Below are 8,097 nucleotides of genomic sequence, written 5' to 3'. Positions count from 1 at the left end.
CTAACCACAATGGCAACCTTCCACCAATTGATGGGGGAAATAGGCACAACGAAGATCCTCATACTGCCTACCAAAGGTTGGATGTGCAGTTTATTGCCATGCAAGAAGACATGAGAAAACAGGCTGAAGAATTAAGGGAACTGAGACAGCTGAGGCAGAAACAAGCTCAACCAACACCATTAATCAAAGACATTCAACAACCCTTAGCACTGTTGGTAGATATTCCTGAAGCTGGCAATCATTTGGAGCCATTGTATGAAAGATTCAGGAAGCAACATCCTCCAGTGTTTGAAGGGAGCGCTGATCCATTGAAGGCTGAACAATGGATGAGTATGATGGGGTCAATTCTGGACTTCATGCGAGTCAGAGGAAACGACAGGGTAGCCTGTGCAACTCACATGCTAAGAGATGACACAAGGACTTGGTGGGAAGTGATCTCTTAGGCAAGATATGTTACTGCAATGACCTGAGCAGAATTTCAGCAAGCATTTAATGACAAGTACTACAATGATGTGGTACGAGTGTCAAAGGTGGATAAGTTTTCTACCTTGACCTAGGGGAATATGACGGTGATAGAGTACACATTAAAGTTTGAAAGACTTGACAAGTTCACAGCAGACCTAGTGCTAACTAACGCAACCAGAGTAGATTGGTTTGTTTGAGGCTTAAAGCCTATGATAGCCAGAGACGTAGAGATTGTGTCAGTAGGGGGCAACAATACATATGCTCAGGTTTTGGAAAGGGCTCTCACTCCTGAGATAATGGAAGACATAATTTGGGAAAGAAGGTGTTGCTAAGAGATAGGCAAAAAAGAATGCCTCCTAGAATAATAACTCCAATTTCACGTGTAAGTTCTGGGAAGGATTATAGAAAGCGATGGGTGCCAAGTTGAAATTCAATACAACATTCCACCCTCAGGTAGATGGGCAGACAGAAGGAACAATATAGATTCTGGAAGACATGCTTAGAGCATGTGTGTTGGATTTCAGTGGATCATGGAGCAAGTACCTTCCATTGATAGAGTTCTCATATAACAATAGTTATGAAATATGAGTCAACATTAGGAAGAGCATGGGTGCATTGTGATAAAGATTTGGTTATTGTTATGAAATTAAGATTGTGTCATTTTATGTTGTGTTTAGGGCTCGGTAAGGAAACTTGAAGGGGACAAAATTATTTTTGCTGCTTGGACTTGAGGTAAGAAGAGTGGACACTTGCACATAGGGTGTACTCTTCTCGTACTCATATGGAAGAATTTGTATTATATGGTAACATTTATGTTAATGTATGAACCTGTTAGTGTATGATCATGTTAAATAGATTATGTGTGGTTATAGTTTATGTGTTTTGTATGTATATGTGATAACTGCATGGCATGCTTATGTTTTAAAATGCATATCTTCGTTATGAAACAACATGCTTATGATATGTTGAAATTGCATGCTTATGTTATAATATGCTCACTACATTTGTCCAACTCTACCTGGGCTACGATATGTTATTTTATGTCATGTTTTTATTTGATTTGTTATTATTCAAATTCCTGGTTGAGGTTTTGGGGTTGTGTCCTACACAACTCTTCTTGCTGGGCTTTGGCTCATGGGTACTCTATCCTGCAGGTAAAGAGAAAGATATTGTCACAACACAATAAGTGGAGAGCTTTGGCTAGAGGGCGTACATGTTAAGGATTTAACGACCATAAGGGATCGGGTCTACTAGGAAAATTTATTAAGTATTTTGAATGATGTTCTTAGTTTTATTGTCGGGATCAAAAGTTTGTTTTATTTTACTTCATTTACGATAACCATGAAACTCTGGAGTTTCTTTCTTTTAAATGTTTGGTTGTAATTCACGTTGGATTTCTGCTATAGGGTGTTTTACTTCAAAACTAATTATTGTAAGAGTTAGTTAACATTTCAAGAAATTGGGGCGTTACAGATAAGGAGTCAATCTTGGTTTATGATAGGTGTTCTAGTAGAGTAGTTTTTGTTTGACATACTTGGGGTGGATAAGTCTTTATTTAACTTCAAATTGAAAATAGTAAATACCATTTTGGCCTCTGTGTTTTGTAAATTAGAACAAAATAGTACCCTGAGTCTTATTTTTGGTCAAACATTTTTTCAATATGACCAGAATTCCCCTATATTTTATTAATTATTTAATTTAATGATATAAAAAACAAATAAAAATTTAAAAGCAATATTTTTAATTATTAAATGATATTAAAATGAATCAAAATGTACAAATCATTTTAATAAATAAAATAAAAATTAAACATAATCCTAAACTTAAAAGAATTATATTTGAATAAAAAATTAAAACTAATCTAACCTAAATAAAAAATTAAAGCAAAACTCAAAATCTAATCCAACCATTTAGGTGCTTGGACGAGAAAACTTTAAGGTCCCAAACTTTGCAGATCATCCTGTTCTAATGCCTAGAACAACTCTGAGAACCATTTTACTGCTGAGTTTGCAAACTTTCTTTTTTCCCAAGACTATAAAGTTCGGTCTTGAACCAAATCTGGGTTCATTGAAAATTTCATGAAGATGATTATGGGGAGGTGGTGTTCGAGACTACAAAGCTTAGTCTAAAACCATATATGAGTTTGAAATTTCTTTTTTTTTCCCCTTGATTAGTGCTCAAAAATATCATTTTATTAGTTTTATTGTTTAAAAATAATTAAGTTTTAATTAATATTTTCATGGATTTATTGTAATATATTTTATATTTGAAAATATTAATTTTAATTTAATTTGTGTTTAATTTTCAGGAAGTAAAATATATTTTGACACAAAGAAAAAAAAAGAAAAAAGAATTATAATTGAAGAAATGATGAAAAAGTGGCATTTTTGAAGGTGAACTAGGCCCAAACCGAGCCCAAATAGCTCAAGCGCAAAAGCCACCTACAACTGACATGTGTCTGCATTGGATTCGTCAAGCCAAGCCAAGTCGAGCCGCCTGACGCAAGCCGAGCCGCCTGACACGCCTAACGCCTCCTTGCTACGTCGCCTGCCACTCTGCCTGCTAAGCCAACACACGTCCCCACTCCACCTGCCACCTCGCCTGACGCACCTGCCGAAGCCCTGCACACGTGACACGTGGCCCACATTGTCCCCTACCATGTATAGAGTCTCTAAGAGAACTTTATTGCATTTAGCTATCATAGAATATTAGCTAAAAGAGTATTTCATAGTTTAATTCGAGTACACTGTATTAATTACAGTAACCACGAAAAAGGAAAATGAATAGCGGTGTTAAAGATCCAGCTGAGAACTAAGGACTCCAAGTAAGTTAGCCTTTCTCTTTCTTGGCTACAACATGAATATACTAGTGTGTTCTTGTATTAGTAGATTGCAATAGTTTTATTCGAGTCATTAAGACCAGGGTATGCTTAATGCCTACCTTTGCAATGCTTATGCATTCTGTGACTTAATGGTAAGTGAGTTTGGGTTGGAGCCAGAACCTTATTGTAATATTGTCCAGGTTGGAGCCAGGACATGGTAAAATATAGTCCGAGTTAGAGCCAGGACATGGTGAAATTATAGTCTGGGTTGGAGCCAGGTGATGGTGATATTATAGTTTGGGTTGGAGCCAGGACAGTGAAATTATAATTTGGGTTGGAGCCAGGGCATGGTAAAATTATAGTCCGGGTTGGAGCCAGGACATGGTAAGATAAAGTTTGGATTGGAGCCAGGACATGGTAAGATAGTCTGGGTTGGAGCCAGGACGTTAAGAGGGAATTCGTATTGGAGCCAGGATCCTTTATGTTTGTTGAGTTGATTAAATTGTGTAATTATATATATCTCGAATGTTTTAGGATTTTCTGAGTGCAGGTTATTATGATATGTGTAACGTTGGTTGTTAGGTACAATCAAAGTATTTAATTATGATTTGGCTATTGTTTGAGAATTGTATGATAGGGTTGGAACTTATCCAATACCCTAATGACTGGTAACGATAACTACCTTAGATCAACCCGTTACTGGGTTTAGTATATTTGTGTGTAAGGCTATTCTTATTAAACGTTTTCGCTTATCCAGTTATTTCATGTTGTAGGTAAGTGCAAAGGCAAAGTGGAGTAGTGAGCGCCGGAGTCTGCTTGTGGATATGTACGTGTGGCCTAACATGGGGAAGTTTTTGATGGATCACCATTTTGAAAAGAAAAAGCCGAAGTTTGTTATTTCTTTTGGGATAATTGTTTTGTTATAATTTTGTGGAAGAGTAGTTTATTTCTGTTTGCTAAACTAAAAGTGTGGCACACGATATTTTAAAAAAAAAATTATAATGATTTTCCGTACAATGAGTTAAAAGTAAAAAGTTTAAATTTCCGCATGATTTTGGTCTTGTATGTGTTTTTAGGGTCATTACAATAATATTTTCTATAGAAAAATCTTATTAGAGAGCCTTTTTATTATGTTCTTTATGAAAAAAAAGACGAAAAAAGAAGGAAAAAAAAGAAGAAAAGAAAAGAAAGACACAAGAGCAATAGTTCTATCATTTTCAATTATGTTTTCTCTTGTGTCCAAGAAACAAAATGTGTTTTTATTAATTTCATGTTTTATTTTATGACTCGAAGAATGTAAAGATTTTCTATTTAACTTAGAATTCTAGAGAAACTGGTTTTGTGGTATTCTTTATGGTGGTTGTCCAAATAGTTTATTTCCTATCTTTGTTTCAATGATTATTTAAAATTTTCTCCTAAATATATATCCATTTGATGAGTGCTTACTTCTTTATTTCCAACTCCATGAGCGAAACCCATAAATTTAAATATTTTCAATTACATGAGAGGTTAATGGAGTTGAGACTTTTACTTGACATAATTTTGAAGGCTTTATGTGCTATGGTTTGCAGTAAGAAGGTACAAGTTTGTTGCACACACTCACAACTCTAGATTTGTTCAAAGTAATGTTGGTAACTCTTATTGACTTGTTACTAACATTTTGTGTTAATACTTAAGTTCTATTACAATTTTTGAGTTGAAATATATCATGTTGACATTTATCATTTCGCTTGAATTGCTAGAGACTAATAATAAGCTGGTTGGGGGTTGTGATAGTGCTCAAAAATATCATTTTATTAGTTTTAAAGTTTAAAATTAATTACGTTTTCATTACTATTTTCATGGATTTATTGAATATATTTATATTTGAAAATATTAATTTTAATTTAATTTGTGTTTAATTTTCAAGAAGTAAAATATATTTTGACACAGAAAAAAAAGAAGAAAGAAAGAATTATAATTGAAGAAATGATGAAAAAATGACATTTTTGTAGGTGAACTAGGCCCAAACCGAGCGCAAATAGTCCAAGCCCAAAAGACACCTGCAGCTGACACGTGTTTGCATCGAATTCGTCAAGCCAAGCCAAGTTGAGCCGCCTGACGCAAGTCGAGCCACCTGACACGCCTGCCGCCTCCCTACCACGCTGCTTGCCACTCCACCTGCCAAGTCGACACGCGTCCCCACTCCGCCTGCCACCTCGCCTGATGAACCTGTCGAAGCCCTGCACACACGACACATGGCCCACGTTGTCTCCCTGCACACCCTCTTAGCACACGACATGTGCCTTTGTTGTCTCCCACTAGTCCCATTTTCCATAAGTTTTTGTAGCCATTTTTCCTACTCTTTTGTACACAATTTCACACATGATGAGTCCTATTTCCACTATAAGTAGAGAGTCAAATGTAGGGAAAAAAGCATCAGATGGTGGAATTAAGAGTAGAGAGTAGAGTTAGAGAGAAATACACATATTTCTTATTTTCCTTTTATTTCTTTTATACTTTTTCTGAAAACAATGCCTATTTTAGGCTAAATTCTCTTTGGAAAGGCTAGAGTAAAGTTCATGTTCCACATTATATTTTTAATATATTGATTCTTTTTGTTCTTCATTTTTATATTTTTTTCTTATAATTTTTATTCTAAGTATATTGGTGTCTTTTACATAAGTATAGTCATGCTCTTCTTATGTAATTTAGGCTCTTGATTTAATTTAGGATATTTGCTATATTTTATGCTATTTACTGCATTCTGCCATTGGTATTTTGTCACTCTAAGGTATATAATATGATAGGTTTTTAAAATTAGAAGTTAGCATAATTTAATTAAGAACATATTTTAAAGGTGAGCCGTATTATATATATTTTCAAACAATAATTAATGGTGTAGACTTATAGTTGAGTAGAATGAATCAATTTTATTTAAATATATATATATATATATATGTTTGCATGAATCAAACTTGTGCCTTCCATATTTTCTATATGATTCTAATTCTTTAATTTTGTTTATTTAGTGTTTAAAAATTATTCTTTTTCAAAGTTACATTATTTCTAAGTTTCTTATTTCTAATTTACTAATCTTTCTTTTTACTTGTATTTTAGGTCTTTGTTGATACGATATAGTCTGATTACTACTGCGACCACTTAGGAGTTTATTGGGTGATATCACCTGTAACGCCCTGGATAGCCAAGACCGTTACACTGTGTGTTTATAAAGTGCCAGACTTGCTAACCAAGTCATTAAAGTAAAATCGTGTTACTGAAACTGTAGGGGAACTAGGGTTAAAAGCATTTTGGTCTCAAAAGTTACATTTTCATTACTAAACATTGTTTATACATACGGGATCCCAAAAATGACAGTTTAAAAGCCGTTTACAGAAGTTACGAAGTTCAAATACATTGACTAGCCATACTAAGGCAAAATGAGCAGTTAGGTAATCCTTGTCCTGACACGCTCCTCGACCATGGTGATCGAACAGCTGGCTATGTACATTTCACCTCGGAGCTCTCCACCTCAGGCTTGGTCCAGCTTGCTCTTGCCTTTACCTGCACCACGAAGCACCCGTGAGCCAAGGCCCAACAAGAAAACACAGCATTAACAGAGCATGAACAACTAGTGACAAGTCAATTACACATATAGCATCTCATAAACTCAAGTATATCATCAATCAAGTATTTCACATACTAAGCATCTCAGCTCATAATACACATTGCACAGACGATAACCAGGGCTAGCGCTCACAGGCTGCTCCCTCTGTTATCCTATTGTTTCTGGCTCCCAGTGGCCAATTCGCGCCCCGTGCGCTAAAGTCATGAACGGTACTCTTAGACCGCTTATACATGTCCCTTGGCATAATACCAACGATGACACGATACAACACTCGGGAGCACTTAGTCCCATTCAAAACCATACACTCGGGTGCAGTTTTCTTACCTTTAGTCTAAACGGTTATTGAATTATGAGCAACGCCCCTCAAGCACGATTCGTTCCCGAGCCCAAGCTTTTATCACCTAACCACAATCAAAGTATAGGGTTTCATAAATATCCAAATATAGGTTTCCAATTTACAAAACTAACTCCCAGGACTCATAATTCCACCAAGCACGGTGGTGAAACAAAACCCGAGCACCCAAGACCACTCTCCATGCCTAAAACCCTCAAAATTCCAAGTGTACAACCAAGGGCTGCGGCCCCCAAAGCCTAGCCGCGACCCTTCCTCAAACAGAAACTAACCCCACTTTGAACCACACACGCGCAGCGGCCCTTGCCTTGGGCGCCGCGGCGCGCCCCCTTGGCCGAACCTCCCTGCCTTCTTTGCATGCTAGGGCCGCGGCGCTCTAGAACAGAGCCGCGGCCCTCCCCTTCGAACCCAGTTTTTCCACCATTCAAGAGCTCAGAACCTTACCTTAAACCATCCCAAAACTCCCCAACTCTTAACCACCTAATACCCAACCTCTTAGCATGGTCTAAATAGCATAATCTCCCAAGAAAACATAGCCTAACCTACTCAATCACTTCCCTTCAATTTCTGCAACCCAAATGCTTAAACACACATAAACCAACCACCAAATTCAATCTAAGACCTTCAAACCAGAAATTAAAACTCACCTCTGTTGTAGAACCTCTTCACCAAACTGTAGCCAAGCCAAGTCTCCAAAATCTCCTCTTTAATTCAGCCTTAAACACCATAACCAAACTTGTTTAAGCACCCAACTAAACCCAGCAAAAATTCATAATTCAACCACAGAAAACAGAGTTAAATACTCACCTTAATCCCTGTTCTAAAGCTTGATAAATCTCTGAGCTAGACCTT

This window comes from Humulus lupulus, chromosome 6 (assembly GCF_963169125.1).
Source record: "Humulus lupulus chromosome 6, drHumLupu1.1, whole genome shotgun sequence".
Lineage (NCBI taxonomy): Eukaryota > Viridiplantae > Streptophyta > Magnoliopsida > Rosales > Cannabaceae > Humulus > Humulus lupulus.
The sequence above is the reverse complement of the archived record's forward strand: the minus strand, read 5'-3'. Positions refer to the sequence as shown.